The sequence below is a fragment of the Cnephaeus nilssonii genome (assembly GCF_951640355.1).
Source record: "Cnephaeus nilssonii genome assembly, chromosome: 20".
NCBI classification, from domain to species: domain Eukaryota; kingdom Metazoa; phylum Chordata; class Mammalia; order Chiroptera; family Vespertilionidae; genus Cnephaeus; species Cnephaeus nilssonii.
The window spans coordinates 4,220,725-4,232,974 of NC_137091.1; the positions used below are offsets into that span (position 1 = coordinate 4,220,725).

Consider the following 12,250-nt stretch of genomic DNA (forward strand, 5'->3'; position numbering starts at 1 on the left):
TATTATTTATTTACCACAAGGTCAGGAATTATCTTTCTTTTAAATTATTTTTACTGTTTCACTTCATTACTGCTATGTATGTGCTCCATGTTAGTGACGTAGGTGCTTATGTAGGTGGGTTCCGACTTATGGCGAAAATCGCATTATGTCACGTCATAGCAACGGCTCTCCGACCTCCGACGTAACCCGAGGACCTACTATATATTTTTTTTTTCTCCCAAAGCCTTCAAGTCTAATTTCCCCATTCTCACCCAAGCACCATTTTGCCTCACTATCTTCTGAGGTTTTCTAGTTGAAATTCACCAATCACCTTTCCAGAACCATGTATGTCTTTGTTCTTTGCATCTATCCCTTGTTTTCTTCTAGCTATTCTCAGAAGATGGAGCATGACTCTTCTCCAAAGACAAATCTTTCACCTCTTAATAGCATCCCATTGAGACTTTGAATGGATTTATACTCACATATTTCATCTCTCTCAAGGATAATCATCCTCTTGCATTTGCCTGCTTCCCTTCTAACTTTAGGCATCAGCAGACCTCCCCTACCTTAACAAAAATGTACAAACAAAATCATTTTATTTCTACTCTTCCAATCAATGACAAATATTGAAAATAAGTGATCCTCTGCCTCCATTTTCCCAATATCCATTTGCCTGTTTGTTAACCTCTTGCATTTTAGTTTCTGACCCCATAAAATCACTGCAACTATACTTCAGAATATGACTAAAACATTGCTATTATAACTAAGGGACATGGTTTGAAATCTGACTAAAAACCTGGACAATTCTAAATATTCTCTCAATTCCTGTCTTTGACCACTAAGAAACACCATCATTAAGCAAAGCAGAAGCTAAACTCAAATGCTTCTATATGAAGCTTCCAATTGTCCATGCACCCCCACCTCATATACTATTTAGGTTTTGAGAGCTTAAAAGAACAAGGCCTATGACTTAATCTCAGGTACCACCTACCTTCCTGCTTGGTCCATATTAAAGCTGTTTAAATGTTTTCTGAACTCAGTTCTATTAACCACTCTGCCTTTTGGATATTCTCTTAGCTTCTATGACACTACACTGTCTTTGACTTGCTTTCCTATGGCTTTTCCTGCTTATTTAAAACTAGAGGCACAATGCACAAAATTTGTGCAAGGGGCTCGGCCCTTGCAGCCGCAGTGGCTTGTCCCGGCTTCATCCGGAAGGTCGTCCGGCTATCCGGTCTAATTAGCATATTATGCTTTTATTATTATAGTTTGATAGATACCAGTTTCTATGCAGTGATTTCATTTCTATCAAATCCACTTACTTAGCACTTCAAATTCAGTCAAATGTTGACACATCTTCCTCAACATACTACTCTCTAAAATGTGACTTAACATTCAAATCCTTGAGAAACCCAATTCCACTTTTCTATTAATTACTCCTTTATTTTTGTCTTACTACTGGTATAAAATAAAGATATAAAACCCAATTTTCCCACTACTTTAACAAGACCATACCATATAGCAACTCACTGCCCTCCTTGAAGTTTCTGATCAACAGCATCCATCTAGTTCAGGAAGATGTCTTTGGTGAAGTTATTGATATGCATTTTTTTTGTTCTTCCCAAACCATACCTCCTAAAATAGTGTACTATTCACTCTGTTTTTAAAACCACACATTTTTAAGGATCAAAAAAAATACAGTGTCTCTTATTTGACTATAACTTTGAGAATACAAAACATTTTATTATAATCTGCTATAATCCAACAGGCACAAACAACATGGGTACTCATTTTTGGACTGAAAATCTTTGTATGTGCTATTTCATATTCCTTCCTATTAGGTCTCATTCCTGTAGAAATATCTATCCATCATCAAATATTCTACTTTTAAAATTAAAAATAAGAGCACAAGATTTTTTAAAGATAGTGATCCTATATAATAAAAGCATAGTATGCAAATTATCCCAACTGGGAGTTGTTCTGGAGTTTGACTAGGGGGCAGGGCTGGTAGGGGGAAGGGAGGGAGGTGGCACCAGGCGGCTGGGGAAAGGGAGGGAGTACCAGGCTGGCAGCTGGAAGCCACTAGGGACCATACCAGTGCACGATTTTCGTGCACTGAGCCTCTAGTATTTTAATAAAACCACATAAATGAATATGGAGGAACCATCATTCTCAAACACTGGAACAAATGTGGAAATCTATTTGGCATTATTGCTAAAGTTTAACATATGCAAACCTATACTCCATAAGGTGTGTGCATGTGTGCACCAATGGACAAGTACAGGAAGGTTCATATTTGTATTCACAATAGCCCAAAACTGAAACCATGTCCATAATACCTCAGAGTTAACAGCAATGAGAATGAATTACTCCTGAATGGAAAAGCACATATTAGTATCAGATATGATGTAAAGCAAAAGAGCGTATGCAGCTTGATCAGTGTGGCTCAGTGGTTGAGTGTTGACTCATGCACCAAGAGGTCATCAGCTCTATTCCTGGTCAGGGAACATGTCCAGGTTGTAGGCTCGATCCCCAGTTGGGGTGTGCAGGAGGCAGCCACCTGATGTTTCTCTTTCATGGATGTTTCTATCTCTCCCTCTAAAATCGATAAAAACTTTTTTGTTTTTAAAGAGCATACACATGATGCCATTTACAAAAAGTTCAAAAACAGGGAAACTACTCTATGGTTTTAGGAGTTAGCATAATGCTTACCTCTGGGAAGGCTGAAAGGGTGTGGTAACTGGAAAGGAGTCTGAGGGGGTCTTCTGGGGTGCAAATAACAACAACATTCTATTCCTTGACATGGGTGGCTGTTTCAAAGATGTGTTTACTTTGTAGTATGTCAGACAGCTATATTCTTACAATTTATACATGTTTCTGAATGTCCATTATAACTTAAATTTTTGAAATACCTAACTGGAACAAGATGAAGCATATAAATAAGTAAATATTTATAAATAACCATTTAGAGTATATATCACTCATAAAAACATTGATAAACAAATAGAGAATGGTCTCTGAAAATAATAAGTAAACTCTGTATACTACTGGTTTCAACACACTTACTAAAGCAAAAGTAATAAGAGGAATCTTATATTTGGATATGCAGTGAATTCACTAAATTATGCAACCTCTGAAACAAAACATTCCCTAATACTAGTAACCTCCGGCAACTGTTTTTCTGTATATTTATTCATCTGTAAAACAGACTAAAATAAGTGCACCAAATCTATAATCTTACATTCCTAGATTTGTTTTAGGTAAAGCTGCTCAGTTCCAGGAATATAAGAAAAAATGTTAATGAATAGATATATAATTGCCGTTTTAAAAACAAGCACTGCAAAGATAACATAACTGAAAAATATAGAAACAGACTGAATTCTAGTCCATTAACTTCATGGTGGTGGTGGTGGGGAATTTTTAATTTATTCAAACTGCGATAAAGCACAAAATTTTAAAATAAAACAAATTTTATGCAAGATATGACACCTAATCATTATTCCAATCATTATTTACTTCATCTTATAAAAGAAACTAACAAGATATGTTAGCAGTTATCTTTCAGCCATTGATTTCTAATAGAAATACATTTTATACTGCTGCTGCTTAATCAGGTAAATTAAACTAAAATGACCACTGGACAAGGAAAATAATCTCTTTTTTTTTTTTTCCTCTTCAAATTTCAAACCATGTCCCTTTGTTACAATACCAATGTTTTAAAATGCTGGTTTAAAAAAGTCTTTAAGTATAACTTTTAAAAACACTTAATAGTCAGTTAACTTCAGCTAATAAGGCCAAATTATAAGAAATCGGTAGTTGTAGCTAATTGATAAATAATAGCTACTAATGAACTGAACTATAATTTTCATAAGCATCAGAAGTCTCATTAAAAATGATAAATATCAGGCTGCCTATAAGCTGATGACTTTAAAAGGTGCTACTTTCCTGAGAACATCAAGACTTTGTATTCTGCATTATCACCCAAATAATGTGCAAACCCATCTAATACTACATTCAAGTTAATTTTTTCTCAAACCTTCATGCCTAATATAATAATAATCTATATTAATATTCACAAACTTTCAAAAACTGAAATGCATTGTTAAAAGGTAACTTCATTTCAGTTATCAATTCTTCTAACATAAATATGAAGCTTGCTTCTTCCTCTCAAAACACACACAGTATGAATGTGATAGTATGGTATCACACATATAGCTAAACTTAACCTGAGGCACCTATCACTCAGATAAAGGCAGTCCCCACTTTCTGGAGCACTTGTCTGGGAATGGTGTTCAAAACTTCCTTTCTTGCCAAACATTATTTTCCCTTTTCTTCATCTCAGTACATCTTATCACCATCTATCTAGTTCCTCAAGTCAGAAACCTAAAGGTCATTTTTGACAACTTTCCTTTAACATCCAATCCATCATGAAGTTGTCATTTTCCTACCATTCCTATTTCCTCTTTCTCTCTTATAACAAATCAAATTACACTTATACATACTTACGCACGTAACCCTTTCCTTCATCTCTGCATATGCAACTCCTAGTTCAAGCTAGCACCGTGTCTTACTTCAGTAATTGCAGTACAATGTCTTTGTTTTTGCTCTTGCTTTTCCCAATCCATTCTCAAAGTGAAACCTTTAAAATTCAAATTAAAGCATATTACTCTTTTGCTTGCAATGTCCTTAGTGAAACCCAAGCCTTTAACATGTCCTGCAGTGCCCTGTATAGTCCATTCTCTGTTTATCTCATGACATCTTCCATGGTTTTCCTCTATTATCATGTTCCTGCCACCCTGAACTTCTATCATTTCTTCCAACATAACAAGCATTTCTTGTCTTCATACATATTTTTCTCTCCCAGAAAACTCTCCCTGTCTGGCTTCTTCTTTGTGTCTTGACATAAATAGCACCACCTGACAGAGGCCTTTCGTGCCCACAGAATCTAAAATCCTGCCCATTTTCTCTCATGACACCCTTTTCTCTTCCTTTATTGAATCACACAAGTTGTAATTTTACACTTTTTAAAAAAATCCTCACCCAAGGATATTTTTCCATTGATTTTTAGAGAGTGGAAGGAAGAGAAGAGGGAGGAGGAGGAGGAGGAGGAGGAGGAGGAGGAGGAAGAGGAGGAGGAGGAGGAGGAGGAGGAGAGAGAGAGAGAGAGAGAGAGAAACACCAATGTGAGAGAGACACATCAATTCGGTGTGTCTGGATGGGGATGTACCCTGCAACTGACCGAAATGGTACCAGCCCTTGACCAAAATGGAACCCATGACCCCTCAATGCCAGGGCCAACGACGCTGAGTCAAAATAATGTTTGGCAACCAGTGAGTCAAACTGGCCAGGGTTACATTAATTTACTTGTTCATTATATATTTCCACCATTACACTGTAGATTCTACACAGGTAGGGTTCACTTAAAATAAATGTTACATTATATATAATAAATTGATTAATAAAGGGACCACCTAATAAATCTTTTTAATGAATGAATGTGAATGACCTGGAGTCCAGAGAACAAATTATTGCTGAAAGTAGCTTCCCCTCTTCTAAGTCTCCTATTTGTCACTTGATCAGCTTTTTAAGGGAGCGCAAACTTTAAAAGCCAAAGATTGGAATCCGAAGAGATTTATGGACACTGGGGAGATAAAATGATTTTTATTATAGCCTTTTACAGCAATACAATTGAGGGAATGTCAGAAAGTTGTACATGTCAAATAAATGAGACAAATAATAATGCTATAATCTCCTGGGAAGGAGAAATCCTTATGGGTTACAATGACAAGAGTTGATTTTATTTATAAGGTAGAATTTGACCTGAGTATTCCCAGGTGAGGTGAAATGTAGGAGAGTGAAGTCCAAACAAGAAAGTAAACAGAAATACAAAGTGTTAGATAATAACTCTAAATCTGGAATGTGGCAACCTGCATTTACAAAGTAAAAAATCTATCAAGTAAAAAATCTGTATTGTGTTGACATGTTAATCATGTTAAGACCACAACAGCTACAAAACATTTAAAAGGTTACAATACAATCATTCTATCTCCCCAGTGTCCATAAATCTCTTTGGATTTCAATCTTTGGCTTTTAAAGTTTTTCAAACATTTATGACAATATGCTCTAATAAATTAGATCTCATAATTCATGTTCACTCTGACCATCTGTCAAGTTTCCACACTTACCTATGTTCTTTATTCTCTACACTGATACCTGATGAAACACCCAAGTAGATCTATTAATTTCAGTCATATTTATTTTTCTTTTATAGAGTCTGACCTCTCCAGGATTTCAACTTTTCTTCTCTGTCAAAGTTGACTTTTTCTTCTATTACATTTACTTCAGTGATTAACACATCTAACCCTTTAAAAAAATCTAAATTGTTCACATGTACCAAAGTTTTTATTTTACAATAGACAGAAGCTTTAATAGATTCCTCTAAATCTGTAATGCCATTTCAGTGTATACATTAATCTCCTCTCTTCAGTTCTGTTTCCATAGATGAAGTGCCAAAGTCTAGGTCAAGCCTTATAGAAGGCATTCAGTTAGTTACATTAGATAGGGGGTTTGGATTTTCAAGTTTCTAAAGATACTTAAGATTTCATTAATCTCATCTTGTCATGGGCTTTTTCCTCTGACAACACTGTTTTCTGTCTTTACTTATATCTGCTGACTTGAGGTTATTCTTTTTAAAATGTTCTTTTCAGGTAAAGCCAACTACATATACTACTATTTGTTTCAAAACCTCTGCCTTTTCTTACACTTCAACCCAAATATAATTTTTGTATTTCACAGGGCAGATTTCATGGAATACTTAGAATCACAGAATTGCAAAACTAGAGGAAAACTAAGGTGCACAGAGGTTAAGAAACTTGACTATAGCTGCAGTGTGGGGGTTGAGGGAGTCTCCCTAGGATGTACCACCCTGGTATGCACATTATTTAGAGCTGAAAACAAACCCAACAAATTCAGGTAAGAGTTTTTACTTCCTCCTTTCTTTCTTAAGAGTCAGACAGAAGAACCTTCAGGATGGGAACCTTAACATAAAGCCATTAGCATATTCACCTTAGCACATAGGAATTAAGTATCAGTAGATAGGAAAGATGCATGCAAAAATCTGTTCACTAGATTCCCCTCTGTCCCATTGTTTTGGGTTGCCTAGAAAGAATGTGTTTGCTACTTTCCGGGCTACCTGTGAATTGCCCATTTCCTCTTTCAAATTCCCAGCCGCTTCCTCCCTTTCTCCTCTGTCCAAAATGACATATCCATCTTCTTTGCCTCACTGTCTTTGGAAGTTTTCATGCTTATGTGACTTTCTCATGGGCTCTCACTCAAATCTGATTTTCTGATGTTAACCTGCTGTATTTTGTTTGAATTATTTGACCAGCCACAAGAACTAAAGGGGGTAAGGGGAAAGTTTCCCAAAAAAGAGTGACAAAGTCCTGATTCTCTCCAATCAGCACTCCTTCCAAGCCAAGAAGGCTCGACTGGTTACAGCAGCAGTGTTGTTTTTTTTTTCTGAATGCTATTTCCTAGGTCCTTAGAACATCATCTTTTTCTAGTTAACCAATCACAAGGTTTTTGTTTTTTTAACTCTACCAACAGCCACTCTCCTAAAACTTTTCAAGAATGACAAAATTACCAGAATCAAGCCTGGGAAGCAACTTTCCCCCAGAGCATTACTTTTCAATATCACATGATCTGTGATTTATAGGAAACATCCCAAGAACTAAGACTCACCAATACTTTGTAGTCCACTAGAGCAATTTAATGCGAAGTGTCAAAGCCATAGGAGCAGAAACACAAAAGTCTTGGAAGAGAGAAACACAGGCTTAACTTGCTTGGAGCAATATATATTTCTCATTCAACAAATATTTATCAATGATCCATCATACGGAAGGCTCTTCCTGCTTGCTATTAGCAAAAAGCCACATTTAAATTCAAGTTCTGCAAATCCAACATAAAAGAAACAGTATGTTCAGCCTTCTGTGTTGCAAACACACACACACACACACACACACACACACACACACACACAGCCCTCCCTCTGCAATGTGGAATCCTCCTTAAGTTCACCTTCTATACATTCATGTGTTTGTAGAACTAGTGGTTCTTTTGAAAAGTACTCGAACAACTACGCACAGAGTTGAGTAACATTATACAAGACAAACCCTCTTTCCTATTCAAGATCATAGCTGCTTTGGAACTGGCGATCTGAAATCGGAGAAAAAGGTGAAAAGTAGCATGCAAAACTTGGAAAAACTCAATTTGTGATCGTGATTTTTACTAAGGGAGATAAACTTTATTTCATAGCAGGGGAGGAGAGAAGTCACATTAGTGTCAAATCCCAGACTTCCCAGAAAGTAACTGTGTAACACTGTTTAATAGCAACAATTTTTTAAAAAAAAGTTCTTGTGTACTGTCCTGAAAAGTTTTATTTTTCTCTAAAAGAAAAAAAACAACAAGGCAAAACAAAACCGAAAAAAAAAAAAAAAGGAACAGACACCACTGAGCTGGCGACTGCGACGTGAGACACCCAGGCTTTCCGGGTCGTGCGTGGCTCCGGGAGGGATGTCCGCGAGGCGAGCCGGGAACCACCCAGCCCGTCCCAGCCCGGAGCCCAGGGCGCGGCGGGGTGCGGGCCCCGCGGCGGACGTGCAGAGGCCTCGGGGCGGAGGACCGCAGGGAGGACAGGGAGGTCGTCCCCCGGGAGGCCGGGCCTGGGAACGCGCGGGGGGCGCCCCGGGCTCGGGGACACCGGGCGCTCGCGCGGGACGCCCTGTCATGAGTCACGGAGGCGAGAAGGCAGGCGGGCGGGGGAGGGAGGAGGCTGCAGGATGGAGGGAAGCCCGGCGCTGCGCTCGGGAGGGGCGCGGGCCGCCGGGGAGGCCCCAACCGCACGCGGGGCGGGGAAGGGGAGCCCTGCCCACCCAGCCCTCGCCTCCTCCCAACGCAACAGGCGCGGCGGCCGGGTCTCGACCCCGGGGGCTGCGGGCAGCGGGGCGGGGGCAGCAGCCCGCAGCCATGACAGGCGCGGGGCGGGCCGCGGGCGGGCTGGGCCGCACGTGCGGGCAGCGCCCCCTCCCCGGCCTCCCGGCGCGCCCGCCCGTCCCCGGGCGCGGGCCCCTCAGCGCTGGCGGCGCGGCCCCGCCAGCCCCGACCCACCACCCTCCAACCCCGGCCGAGCGGCGGCGGCACGTACTCACCGCCGCCCGCCGGCTCTCGGGCTTCGCCATGACGGAGGCGCCCCCGCCGCCCCCCGCCTCGACCGAGACTGACACGCGCGGCTGGCCGGGCGGGGGCGGCCTCCGGCGACCACCCGGCTGACAGAACCCGCCCCCGCCTCTCCCCACCAGTTGAGCGGCGGCTGCTGCCCCGCGGAGCCCCCCGGCTTCCTCCCCTCGCCCGGGGCGGCGGGTGGCAGCGACGGGCGGCGGCGGCACTTACCGGCGGCGCGGCCAGGCCCCCCTGTCAGCGCGGGGCCGGGAGGGAGCGGAGGGAGGAGTGAGGGCGCCGCCTCCCCCGCGCCGCCACGCGCCCTCCTGATTGGCCCGGTGCACTCCCCCAGCGCGACCCCACCAGCCCCTGCGAGCGGCGCTCCGGCAGCACCGGGCCTCATTTGCATATTTGTGCCCGCGCCGCTGATTGGCCGGCGCTCCGAGGGGCGGCCGTGACCGCTGCGGCTGCCGCCGGCGCTCCAGTCGCGTCGGGCGACCCGGCCGGGAGGATCCCCTTCGCTGCTCCCCTCCCGTCCCGGCGCGGCCTGACCTGGGGCGGAGGGCGGCGGGAGGCGGGGTCGCCGCCCAGCTCCAACATGGCCCCGCTGCGCCGCCGACCCAATCGCCGGAGCGGTTACTCTCGGAGCTCCAGTGGCCTCGGGGCGGGGAAGTGTGGGGGCCGGGCGCCCTCTGGCCGGAGCGCGGGGCAGTGCAGCGGCCCGGGCTCCCCTCGCCTCCCCGCCGTGGCCGCCACGTCAGGCCGCGCCCTCGCGGCGGCCTCTCCCCTCGCCCGCGGCCTCGCCGCCACGTCAGGCCCGGCGGGCACGCCCCGGCCCGAGCTGGCCAGTGGCGGGGTCGGCGCCGAGGTCACTCACACGCTGCGCTTCTCCCCGCCGGCCCGTACCCGCCGAGGAACCACGAGGGAGCCCAGAGCCTCTCTTTATCCGGCGGCCGTGGATTCGGCCCCACGTTGTCCTTCCGCCCCGGGAACCCCAGGGACACGCCTGGGCCGTGAAATGGGGAGTGAGGACAGTGCCGCCGCGTTCAGCCACGTGCCCAGCACCTGCCGTGCACAGGCTGCAGGCGCCAGGCTTCGGGGAGACCCAGCCTGCAGCCCAAGTGCTGCAGAGCCGGTGCCCAGACCTGGTCTTCCCGACCTTCCGGGCCACGTTCTACATTGCACTGCTCCAAAGGCAGAGAAAGAACGAACGAAAAAGGGGAAAGAAAAAAAAAAAGAAGAAGGAAAGGGCGACACTGGTCTAGGAGAAGGGGGCGCGCTGGAAAGTCACTTTCCTATCAAGGCGTGGGGACACCTGAGCTCCTTCTCCCTCTGTCACTCATCAGCTGAGTGACCTACGTACACCCAATCATAACGCGTCCCAGGGCCTCGGGTTTTCCCTTCTGTGAAATGAAGAGGCAGGACAATTTTTCTAAAAGCCTTCCAGCCCTGAAATGCTTTGGGTCTGTCTTTCAGGCCCTGAGCTGGCTTTAATACCTAATTAAAACTTAAAAATCCATATTAGCATGAGAGAGAGAAACAAAAATAATGGAAGGTTTAGGACTTCCATCAGCCTACCTGAAGTTTGTTTGCAACTGTTTACCAGTTCAAATCCAGCCTGGGCCATATTGAACATTCGCCCTGCGGTTGACAGAAATCTCTTGAGTTTCCGTCTCCACAAAGAGCCTACAGCAGGTTCGCTGCTGGTTTATGCCAGACCCGAATGGAATGGCTGCTGTCTACACTGTTAGTTGCCAAGTCCTTTCATTCTTCCTATTCCCCATGAAGGCCCTCCAGAGTAGATGACACAACTCTCATTTCACGGAGATAGAGAAAGGAAGGACTGGGAGGAAACCCGGCCGAGAGAGAAGTCACAATTACAGCTCTGATTTCCCCTCAAGGATACTTAATAACAACCACATACTAGGACAAGAATGCACAGAAACAGCTCCCTGCACTACTTATTTAAATACTGCTTTCCTTTGCAAATGTAACCTGTTGAGTCAAATTGAAGACCAGCAACATCTCATTTACCTTACCCCCGAAGAGAAGAAGCTGTCCTGTGGAAATGAAATCTTTAGCTACTTTACAGTATGTAGGTCTATTTGTCCCCCATAATAAATGGCCTCTAGAATGCTGTATTTTCATCATTTTAAACTTATAACTGGTGTGTGTGTGTGTGTGTGTTTGCGTGTGTCTTTTTTATCACTGCTGGGCTGACACTGCTCCATTTTTCTACTAACAATCTTTTTTCCATATATATGTATATATATATAGTCTGCTATGAACTTAGATACAGATAAACTTTTATTAGATTAGACTGTCAGGTTTAAAGTAAAGGTTTTCTGTGGGGTTCTCCTGTGGGTTAAGTACTTGAGTTTTTGTGATATCTATTTTGACTGCTCAGTGACTGGTTTTCACTTATTTCTTAAATCTTCGTGGTATTGTTGGTAACTGAAGTGTCTGGATATGCACCCTCTTGAGAAGCTATTGCAAAGGATGGCTCTAAATCCCAGAATTTACAGGGATTTGACATCTAAACTGATAAGAATCAACATCATCAACATCAAAATCTAGCACCACTGACCTAATTTCCCATCAGGCAATGGAATGTCCACAGACAGGGTGGCAATGCTCTCCAGGTCCCTAGGAAGCCTGAGAAAGGGATGATTTTTTTTTTCCATTTTAAGAGTTGTCCCACATTGTGCCCTGGTTACACAACCATTCAGTGGCAGAGATGGGGATTCAAACTTACAACTGATGGGACCTAAAGCCTGTCATTCTTAACCGTTATACCAAAATCTTCCCTTCAACCTTAGCTTCCAATTCCAAGTTTATCAGGGAACCTGTTAGTAATTAATTTGGCACCTTGTAAAGGAAATTCCCTGTATAGGCATTTTGATTGAGGTCACCAAAAAAAGGAATAGTATTTTGCCAGTTTGAGGAATATTGTTACTTGTTTACTTTTGGGGGAAAACTGGTATCATCAAGATCCTAGAACTATAAAACAAAGGATTAGACCCTCGGTGAGACCTGCAGAAGTGATGCCCACATA

The 12,250-nt window shown here is 43.5% G+C and overlaps 1 protein-coding gene across 5 annotated transcripts in view; it reads right to left on the bottom strand.

Annotated features, from left to right (window-relative positions):
• Window positions 1–9,504, bottom strand: part of CHD9 (chromodomain helicase DNA binding protein 9) — a gene marked incomplete at its 5' end in the record, with an annotated part of 133,666 nt that extends 124,162 nt beyond the window's left edge. For all 5 annotated transcript variants that reach the window (XM_079759876.1, XM_079759875.1, XM_079759873.1 and 2 more), the window contains 5 exons: window positions 462–545; window positions 2,692–2,895; window positions 4,486–4,618; window positions 7,720–7,926; window positions 9,427–9,504. The remainder of the gene's footprint in view (window positions 1–461; window positions 546–2,691; window positions 2,896–4,485; window positions 4,619–7,719; window positions 7,927–9,426) is intronic.
• Between the last annotated feature and the right edge of the window lie 2,746 nt (window positions 9,505–12,250).